Genomic DNA, 10,708 nt, shown 5'->3' with positions numbered 1-10,708 from the left:
TACATGTTATATTTCTCTTATAGTTCCACACAACTAAGAGAGAATAAAATCTGGATATACACTCTACCACTTAAGGATGTAAAACATCAGCTCCACAGCACCAAGAAATGTCTCCATTTTGTGTGGCTTTAAGATGTTCAATCACCTCTTCTCCACATTGATTTGAGGTAGACTAATCACTTGAAACCTTGTTTTTAGTTCCCTCAGAGATGTTTGAGGTATCTGCCTTCTCTTTTAACAAATCATAAACACATTCCTGGTAATGCAATGTTGCCTTCCCCTTTTCCCAGCCTTTCTTTCTTGAACAGCCTGTACCGCTCCCTATCAACACTCCAATCCTTTGATTTATCCTACAAAGTCTCTGTCTTGCTGATTAAGTTATAGCTTTGTTTGTGTAGCAAGACATTTTGTTCTTTCTGTTTATTCCACATACTTAAAGATACCTAAAATCTCTGGCTAGCTGCCCTGGAATCTTGCCTCTTGTTTTCCTTTATCTCCTGATTCAAATACGCCACTTGTTTCCAAGATTTGAGGTCCTTTACCACAATACTTCCCCAATAAACATAGGTAAAGATTTCAGCTCTTTCAGAAAAATGAGAAAGGGATCATTCCTTAGGTTTACTTTCCACTCTTTTTCAACAAACTTTGCTGTCTTAAGGCTTTTGCTTTGTTATTCTATGGATGAAGATTCAAACATCTGATTCTGTGCAGCTATCATGCTGGTGTTTCTATGTGAAATTTGATCTCCTATTAGAGCCAAAAGAGATGTAGTGGGGATTCAGATAGCTGTGCATAGATGTCCAAAGCCTATAAAATTTCACAGAATATTTGGTCTAACGTACAGAAACATACAGGTCATCTGTAAGGCAATTTCCTTTGCAAGGCAATGCAAGGAAGGTCAAAAACATCTGTTCACTTTTTGCATGCATCTTGGATAGCCTTAGGAACCCCAAACAGCACAAGGCACCTCTGCTTTAACATTTTCCCCTTCAGTAGAATGCTTAGACAGGATGTAGCTCACTCAGAAGTCAAAATGCACATTCAAAGCTGAACTTTCCTCTATGATCCCATCACTGTATTGCATAAATTTCCATTGGCTCTATAGGGAGCTCAGGACACTTAAGAGTTAAAATGTGTACACCTAAATTTAGGTGTCTCTAGTCTGGAGTCACATCCCACTCCAGCACAGGATTTGATTCATTAGACCTTTCCTTCCTAAAACCTCAACACTAAAAGAGCGCCAGGAAAACCTGAAAATGTAGCAGCTGAGTATTTTGACAGAAAGTAAGTGCTTACTGGGAAGCACAGATATGAAAAGAATCATAGAGGACAAAAATTAAATTACTTTGAAAAAGACCAAAACCTTTAGTAATGTTGTTCTACTGTTCATTAAAAAACTGCAAAAGAAAGCAGTGAACATTATTGCATCAAGTTCCACTCTCTGACATAAGAAAAACAAGCTTAAATCATTCAGAAACTCTGGTTAGGAGAAGAAAGGAGAAAGAGCTTGCAGCATGTCAATAAAAATAACAGATGTGAATTCTGTAAAACTGACAAATGTAGGCAGATAAAAGAAGTTTAATTGCTTGCTGTCCACCAAAAATATGAATTGTTGAGATTTAAGTAGTAATAAAATGGGAAGCTACATAGAATTCTGCATATTTCCAATGTAAACTGAAATAATAAAATGAAGTAGCACTTTAACTGTCAATATACCTAAGCAACTTTCTTCCCTGCATTAAAATACAAACCCCAAATGTCTTCTTACCTGAATAACTTTGAAGTCTTGAGAAAAAGTCAGACAAGAACCTGCTTGTCATGACCTGAAATTAAGGTTGAGCAGATACCAAATACTGGTATTGTAAATTTTTTCTAGTAGTTCACTCGTGTTTGACCTGTTCTGTTTTTGGGTTTTTTCACCTTTTAATGGAAAAAAAACCAAACAAAAACAACAACCCCCCCTCCTCCCCCCAACCAAAGACAAACACAAAAGAAATATAGTTCAAGATTTTGGTCTGGCATAGAAAGACAACCTCAGCAAGAGTCCTTCAGCGGAGGTCACTATTTGCTTATTGAAAAGAACTGCTATTTAGTCATATCCCAGGATCAATCTTTTCCTCTCCTTCTCCTTTCCCTAGCATGCTCCTGTCTCTCTCGTCACTCACAACCCTTTTGCCCCACTAAACCTTCATAAGAATGGTACCTCTGCCAATAAATGTTTCATAGAAAATGAAAGATTTTGACAGGGATTCTCCACCTTCTTTCACAGAATCCACATTTTTCAATCAGTCAATAAATAGAATCTCTTTTACTCAAGTCTCAGAAACTTGAGTTTTGTCGAATGGTATTTAAGTACATAAATGGTAATACACTGAGTTATGTGGAAGGAAAGACTAGTATGGAATGCTTGGTGTGGGCTGGCAAGAACCATTTGCTGCTTGCAGAGTTCTGTCTGGGAGAACTGCAGGGGCTGTAACAATAGAATTAATGACATTAACTTGTTACAGATTTCATGAATTAGATTAATGCAGAGAAAAAAAATTATAAGCCTCATTCTGTGTACAAGTGTAGTCTCCAAAACAAACATAGAAAAAAATCTTAACTGCAACAAGAGATACTATTGTACTGTGTGATTTTACATCATTGCTAATGAGCAATAGATTGGTAGAAGCATATTTAAAATTAAATGAGAATAATAAGTCTGAGAAAATCTTTCTCCATTACTCCCAGCCAATAAAAACTAATACAAATAACTTTTTAATAAACTGAATAAAATTATTTTAAATAATTAGTATAAGCTTATTTCTTACACATATAAATCTCCATCTTAGAAAAAAATTTCATAATATCTTAAATGTCCATGCTAGTTAGAAAAATTTTCATTATTTTCATTAGGGGAGCTTATTTTGGTGTGACACTATAAGCAGATAAAAGGAAAGCCCGATCATTCTGTTTATCACCCCAAAAACCTCAATATGTGATACAGGTTTCACAGAATGTTTCATTTTTTCCCTTTGCTTCTCTCTCCTGGCCACAGCATTTACTGCTGAGAAACATTTGGCAGCTAGCTACATGTTAGGAATAAAACATACTAGCATACACTCAAAATGTTGCAAGGATCCCAACTGTCCTGAAACAGAGGTAAAATTCTGTTTACTTAATTCTCACCTCAGTAATACCACAGAGATTTTATCTGAACATTATTTTAATAAGGAACTTTGAGCTGGGGAAGGCTGCTACTGGGAGACTGCTAATGGGTTATGATACATAAAATGCCAGAAAACGTAAAACACATTGATAGTGCCATGTTGCATTCACCCCTGCAGAGTAGAAATGTCACAATATGCATAAAAAGGCATAGGAAATACTGTTAATTATAGAGGTATTTGCTTGTGAAAAATTAAATATTACACTCAAAATAGAAGTTGGCTTCTCATCATCTAATAAGGAAATATATGGAGGAAAAAAAAGCACTCTGCTCTGGGAAGTGCCTCAGAAAGTAAACTGCAATTACACTTCCAATCTGTAGCAACACAGAGCAATACCAGTGCTGTTGGTAGCCTGCACGAGAGGCATAAATGCTCCAGTAATATTTGATGTGCTCACATTGCCAATTCCAATTAAATCTGATGGAGCAGCCATAGCCTTCATTGCAGTCTCTCTGGCCCTCTAGTGCACCTCTATTTGCACAGTTCTCTCTCCTTGCCTTTCTGTGGATGTGCATGTATGGATCTACACAAACGTTTGCATACATGTATGTGTGCTTACTAGAATGACTGGCTCAGCTTTCCAAGCATCTGCTTTTGGTATTTGATCTGCATTTGAGCTGACACGAGTTGATCCCACGTGTTCCACTGACGTCTCTTAGGAAGAGACCCACAGAGACCTGTTACAGCCTGGCTGTGCTGCACACTGCTCAGTGGGATGAGGCTGCTTTCTGAGCAGCTCCCCAAAGGCATTATATTTCTGCTGAAATCTCAGCAGTGCCTAACATGGGGCACATCAAAAATATGTATGCCAGTGGTTCACACAGCAGTCTGATGCAGAGACTTGATGCTGCAACCGTGGCAATCTCAGAGCAGAATCCATCTGGCATTTTCACTGCACAGCTTAATGCAGATTAATTGCATCACCTCTGCTGCCCGTGGAGGTCTGGTGGTCTGGTGCTTGTTCTCACAGCTGCCTTCGAGCGTGCTGTGGCTGGCGGCTCCTTCACATTTGCTGTAGTGACATTTTCAGGCTCGCCTGCTTTGGCAAGCACTTCACTCACTCCTCGGTGCGCTCTAGCGAGGCAGGTGAAACCCAGCTCGAGGGACGCTCCCGTCCCGGCGGTGCAGGAGGCAAAGGAACCTGGGCAGCCTGCGCGACACTGCACACCCCGCTGAGGCTCGGCCCTGCCCGGTGCTGCCCTGGGCTTACTTTACCCCGCTTCTCTCTAGCCGGAAGCTACTCAGCCAAAGAGACGGGCAAAGTGCGAAACCGGTGGCATGCTGCCTGGCGGTGCCAGGCGGGGCCAGCCTCCCGGGGGCAGGGGAGGCGGGAGTGGGCCGGGATGTCGAGGGATGCTCGCCCGGGCGCGGCACGCTCTGCACATGGTGGCAGGTGACGTCCTGTGCGCACCAGACCCCAACGCGGGGCTGAGTCCAAACAGACCTCAAATCATCATCATCATCATCATTATTATTATTATTATTATTGTTATTACCCCCCCCCCAAAAAAAAATAAGAAACCTCGGCGAAGACATGGATATTCTGTTACACATCTTTGTCTCTGCACGCTGTATCTTTCCCCCACCATTTCTATGCTCGTGCATTTAAGTTCTGTCACAGTTTTTTAGGGAAAGGAGAAGCAAAACTGAGGAACTGGGTGTTGAGCAGCTTCACTCCCTCTGCTCCTCAATTACCAATCTTGGCTGCGGCTCGGTCCCATTAATGCCCAGGCCGAGCTGATCCAGGGGCACCGGAGGGGCAGGGACCACCCGGCTGGAGGCTGCGCCGAGTGGCGCAACCAGGGCAGAGCCTCTGCCGCGCCCGCGCCTGGGGAAGGAGCGTCGGGCGAGCTACCTGGAGCAAGCCCCGGCTGCGGGCCCCTGCGGAGGCGGACTCATAGAGCCCCACCGCGGCCGCATGGAGCGGAGTCAGGGCTTTCCCAAACCCGGAGCGATGTGACAGCGAACTTTCTGCGGAGTCCGGGCTGCGCCTTGGTGCGTCTGCCGCCGAGCGGTCCCGGGACGCGCGCGTTCTCGCATCGCCGATCCGCCCCGCTCCAGCGCTCGGCGGGCGCCCTCTCGCTCCTCCCCGTGCCCGGAGCCCGCAGACAGTGATCCCCTCGGAGCGTCCTCGGGGCCGCTGCCGGTGATCCCGTCGGAGAGCCCCGGGCTGTAGCCGGTGATCCCGTCGGAGCGCCCCGGGCTGTAGCCGGTGATCCCGTCGGAGCGCCCCGGGCGGTCGGAGCGCGGAGCCCCGCGGAGCCCGGGCGGTCTGTACGCGGCGCGGCCGCGGGGGGGCGCAGGCGGCAGGCGCGGGGGCAGCGCGGCGGGGGCGGCGGCCGGGCGGGCGGGGGGCGGCGGGACGGAGCCGCCGAGGCAGAGCCCGCGGCCGGCTCCAGGGAGAGCGCAGCGGCGAGCACGGAGAAACCCGGCGTGTGCCCCTCCGCGCTCCTTCTGCCGGTATCGGGGTGTCTTTCGTCCCTCCCCGCGCCGCGCAGCCCGCGCTCCGGAGGGGACCGCTGCGTCGGGAGGAGCTGTTACTTTTGGCAGCCGGCATGAGGCTTCCCGAGGGAACAAGGAGACGCCGCACTAAGCAACCGGGGAAGAACCTGCCTCTCATCTGTTGCAGCCGAGCCCGGCGGCAGGCGCGGTCCCCCGGCCGGAGGTGATGGGCACCCGCTGAGTCGTGGCGAGCGTCCGAGAGTACCTGCATGTGTGGCAAACATGGAGAAAATAAAGTTAAAAATGGGAGTAGTGCCTGAGATGGACGGCAGCCAGTGAAACAAAACAAACACTTTCCGAAGGGATTTAATTTACAAACGGGATCGAAAAGGGTACAACTTTCCATGGGAAAATGTGACCTGTTCAAACTGCTGTCGGAAGATGCCGGCTGTCAACGCAAGCACCTAAACCAAGTAAGTTCTCATCAACTTAGATATATTCTCTTTCTGAGCCTTTGATTACCTTTTTGACCCTCTGCAAAGAAAAGAAGAAAAAAAAAAAAGGAAAAAGAAGTCCCTATGACTGTCTGAGGTAACTTTTTTGCGCCGACGCAAGCAGCATAAAGCGACGTCGTGCACGCCCTTGGCCCTCGGTGGTAGCCCGGCGGAGTGTTAGGATCTCTTCCTTCCTCTAGCATGTAATAAACGTGTTTTTCCCTGGCAGCCGCCGCCGTGGGAAGCGGCATCCTTCGGTCGCTGGGTGACACCTGCAGCCCAGCGGAGCGCCCAGCGGGCCGCAGGGAGCTGGCGGGGGCCGCTCCGGGGGCAGGAGGAGGCCAGCGGGAGCCCCCCGGGCCGCCCTCGCCCCCGCGGCTGCTGCAGCGCCAGACGGGCTCGGTGTCACGCACTCGGTGGGTGCGGGAGCCGCGCCGCACAGCCCCGGTCCCCGCGGTGGTGGCGGCCGCGGCTGCCGTGTCCCCGCAGGCGGCTCTGCCCGAGGGAACCTCGATCGCAGTCCGCAGGAACCCTCCGGGGAAGGCGGGGGTCCTGCCAGGAACCCCCCAGGAGGGACCCTAAGGACGGCAGATGCGGGGGGCAGGAGCAGAGCAGGGTGAAGTGGGGCGTGGGACGGCTCCTGCAGCAGAGGAAGGGACCGGTGGGTTCATCCCCGTGTGGGGTTTACCCTGGCGCCCGACGTGGTGGGAGAGAAGCTGTGGTCCTGCTGGGAAGAAGCAGCTGATGCTCTGGAGGCTTAAATGCCGACAGAAATTCAGCACCCTACCGAGGCACACAGCTGCAGTTGTGGCTACAGTGGTCAGAACCTACAACTTGCTAACCTAATATTCCCCCTTTTTTTTTTTTTTTTTTTTTTTTTTACAAGAAAGCGTCATTTATGCACTTTTGTTTTACTGGACTTAGTTGAGTGACTTCCTGTTAGCATGGCAACCGAATTTTAGATTTCTCTATGTGTGACTTGGGAGATGGCTCTTCCAACATTTCACCACCTTTCAGGTGAAAGCAAATAAAACCACCTTCTGTTATGTTTTTCTTACAGAGAATGGATACTCCATAAACAAAAAAAAAATTAAAAAATAGGAAACAGAGATGCATGTTGGTTTGATCTGAGAAATAAGTATTTCTAAGGAATAGTGCACACAGAGATTTTCTATAGAATGCAGACTAGACAGAATGGGAAATAGTTTAAGTTCTACACACTAAATATCAACATGAAGTACCTTTAAGCCCAGTTTGCTTGAAATTTCAAATTCAATTGTATTGCAGTGACATGGAATGGTTCAGTGTTTACATCACTTGCTTCAAAGCCCACCTAGATAGTTTAGCAAGGTTTTATGTGCAAGAATACTGAATTTTCCATAAATTAACCTCATTCATTTAAGCAATAGTTTTGTGTACAGTTAGAGAAGCCAGGCACCAGTGAGAGTGCTTTAGACCTGTTTTAGAATAGCAGAAATTCTGGAAGATGCCCATTTTTTAGGCAAGACTCGGAAATAAGCATTATCCTTCAATATCAAATATCAATATAAAATATCAATAGCTGAAACCAAACACGTTTTTGATTTGGTGTTGCCTTCTACACTGAAAGGCCTTGGTTTTGGTTGCAGGACGATGGCATTCTTTATGTTTTGGTTTTTTTCCCTCTTTTTTCTTCTGTTATTCAGACATAGGAACAGATGAGACTCTATTTGGAAACAGGAAAACAAAAATATGTCTGTCTTTTAAATTTAACTTCAGCCATTTACTCTGACTCTATGTATAGCAGTCATTGCCCTTAAAATAGTTCCAGAAAAAAAAAATTCCATTTCTTCTTATCTCATGCTATTTAGAGCCAAATACTGCCAGCTGAAATTTAAGTGCAACTGAGGTCACTACTGGTATGATTTTATTTATCTTTTTGAGATATCTTTGCTTATCTACTGAAAATGTTGAGTCCTGACCAATGTGGCTCTGCTCTTGGTGACAGTGGACTTGCATTTCTTCTGTGTGGAGAGACCACCAAATATATATTGAAGGACATACATAGAGAAAAGGGTGAAGGGATTAGCTTTCACCTTTGTGTGTGTGTGTGTTTCTTGCCTGACTTAAATGACAAGGAAAACTGTGCATGATTGCTCTTCCTGAGACCTGAGACCAGCCTCTATTCCAGGACACTGTTTGTCAGCTTTTTCTGGGATTTGGTTCACTGGAGTGAGGTGGCAAAACCAGCAAGGAAAATCCTGTGTGGCATCTCTGCTTACCCCTGGTGGTGCTGGTAGTCAGTGTTAAAAGGGATTGATTTAATTTTGAAAATGATGACTAAGTCACCATAACTTATCTTACGGAAAGGCAGAATGGAAGCAGGAAGAAAAGGTCTGTTATAACCTGTTTAAAGAAAAAGCAGATAAAAATAGATGGAACATTGTTCTATTCAGACATTTAATGGCTTTATGAGTGCCAGATTTATCATTACTTTTTCTATTCAGTTTAAGTTGTGTTATGTTCTTTGCTGCTTTCTCAAATGCAGCGTTCTTAATTACTGAAGGAAGGTTGAAGGTAAAATTTTGTGTTTAAATCAATCTTCCATCACCATGTTTTGGGACAAAACAAAATTCCAGAAACCATCTGTTTTACCAGTCCTGAATCCTTGAGAAACATAAGCCAAACTTGCTCTTGCTTTATTACACTGACATTACTTTTAGTAGGATAGTGTAACACCAGGAACAAGGGTGCCAGGATTCTCATGTCCACATTGTTGCTGGAAAAAAATGAAAAGTCTCCTGACTAAATACATATTAATAATACAGTTTTGTTAAGTGACTGCAGGGGAAGGCTCAGCAAATTAAATCTTTCTGTAACAAATATACATTCAGAAGTCCTTTTAAAGGGGCATTACCTTTCAGTCAAATAGACTTTGAGACTGTCAAAAGATGAACAACTAAAAATAAGACAATTTCTTTGTACAGTGAAGTTCTCAAATGAATTAAAAGGTTTTTAGTGTGCCACAAAGACTAAAGTAACAAGTAATTGACTTTGCTATTGTATCGTATTCTTCCTGGAGCTGTGGGCTGTTTTAGTTTCTTTTAAGGTTTTTCTTCTCCCTTCAAATATCTGTTTTGGTTTAAATTCTCAAATTACTTCTTCCACTCTTTCATAACCACATTTCTAGTTTAGATATTGACTGGTGTGTGACAAAATCTGAAAAGAACCTGGGATAAAAATTGCTTTCCTTATGCAGCTAAGGTATTTTTCAGCAAATGTGGGCTGAAGTGGGACAGGAAAACTTTCTCAAATTTGAGTGAATTGTACACTTGTCTAAGTCAAATCTAATCTCTGAAGTCCATGACAGTTTTTGCAATTTCTTGGTCACTGAGTCTGTGCTTGATACATTCATCTCAAAAGATTCTGACATACTCGTGCACATCAGATGAAACATTTGAATGTTATAATCATATTACCTGGTATATTATAGAGTGACTAGAAAGAGGAACAGTAAATGGACAAAGATTTTTTCACTAGGCTTTTTGAGGGAAGAGGTTATGGGATTCTTCTGGAGATGCTTTCCACATATCATTGAAAACTTCTCAGGATCAAGCATCCTTTCCTCAGGAGGCAAAGGCCTCCATTCCACCACTGGTGCATGGATAGCCCCTGAGCAGTCAAGCCACGTGGTGGTGCTTTAAGGCCTTCCAGTCCTAGCTCAGCATGTGCTGGCTTTCCAGGATAAACAAGATCTTTTTGTTTGGTTTTGTTTTTTTAGAGTGGTTCTGATACCTGTGTTAAGGACCACAAGTACACCCTTCCTGGGCTCAGAGAATCAGAAATCTACCTGCATTCACACCCAAGACCCTACTGGCCAAAGAAGTCCTGGGCTCTTTGTGTCCTTGTGCCAGCTAGTCAGGCAAAGCATGGATCAGTTGATTGAGGGCTGGCACCTAGGAAGACTCCAGCCTCCTTTAGCTCTTGTAGCATGCATGCTGACCTTTTATGGCTGCATTTGATAACCCTGAACTGACATGGAATACCTGTTTGCCAGCTATCAGGGTGAACCTGGAGTGTGTCTCTTCCTTTCCTGGAAAGAGAAGGGCTGAAGCAGAGAGTAAGCCATCGTCTGTATTTTGTCATCTCATAGCAGAACAAGCATGCTCCACAGGTGACTGTCTCTCTTTGTTAACCATGCAGCAAACGCCAAGACAAGGAACTTCCCTCTTAAGATAGACTTGCTGAATCCCAGCTGTGCAGAGCAGGCTGTGGTAGTACATCATAAAGGTTGAATAAGCACAGAGGTCAGTAGATATAGGATAAATGGTTGCTATAAATCAGCCTAAAATGTACATTAAAAAAAAAAACAAAAAAAACCAAAAAACCCAAAAACATGCATACGCATGCATATTCTCCATGCTACTCCAAGCTGACTTTTATACAAACTGTGTGTAAATAGCACAAACTGAGAACTTCTTGAGTTTTCCAGATGCCACCTCTGCAATCCAGTTTAATTTCACAGAATTCTTCAAAACATAGAGTCTTATGCACCTCAATAACTATTTAAATTTTTGTCATTTT

General features: G+C 44.7%; 1 protein-coding gene across 1 annotated transcript in view; it reads left to right on the top strand.

Annotated features, from left to right (window-relative positions):
• Window positions 1-5,575: 5,575 nt before the first annotated feature.
• Window positions 5,576-10,708, top strand: part of TRPC4 (transient receptor potential cation channel subfamily C member 4) — a 131,238-nt gene continuing 126,105 nt past the window's right edge. Inside the window, exon 1 of the mRNA XM_033052259.1 lies at window positions 5,576-6,124. The gene's annotated coding sequence lies outside the window, so the exon portion shown is untranslated. The remainder of the gene's footprint in view (window positions 6,125-10,708) is intronic.

The sequence above is a fragment of the Catharus ustulatus genome, chromosome 2 (assembly GCF_009819885.2).
Source record: "Catharus ustulatus isolate bCatUst1 chromosome 2, bCatUst1.pri.v2, whole genome shotgun sequence".
Taxonomy (NCBI): domain Eukaryota; kingdom Metazoa; phylum Chordata; class Aves; order Passeriformes; family Turdidae; genus Catharus; species Catharus ustulatus.
This window is presented reverse-complemented; position numbering and strand designations above follow the sequence as displayed.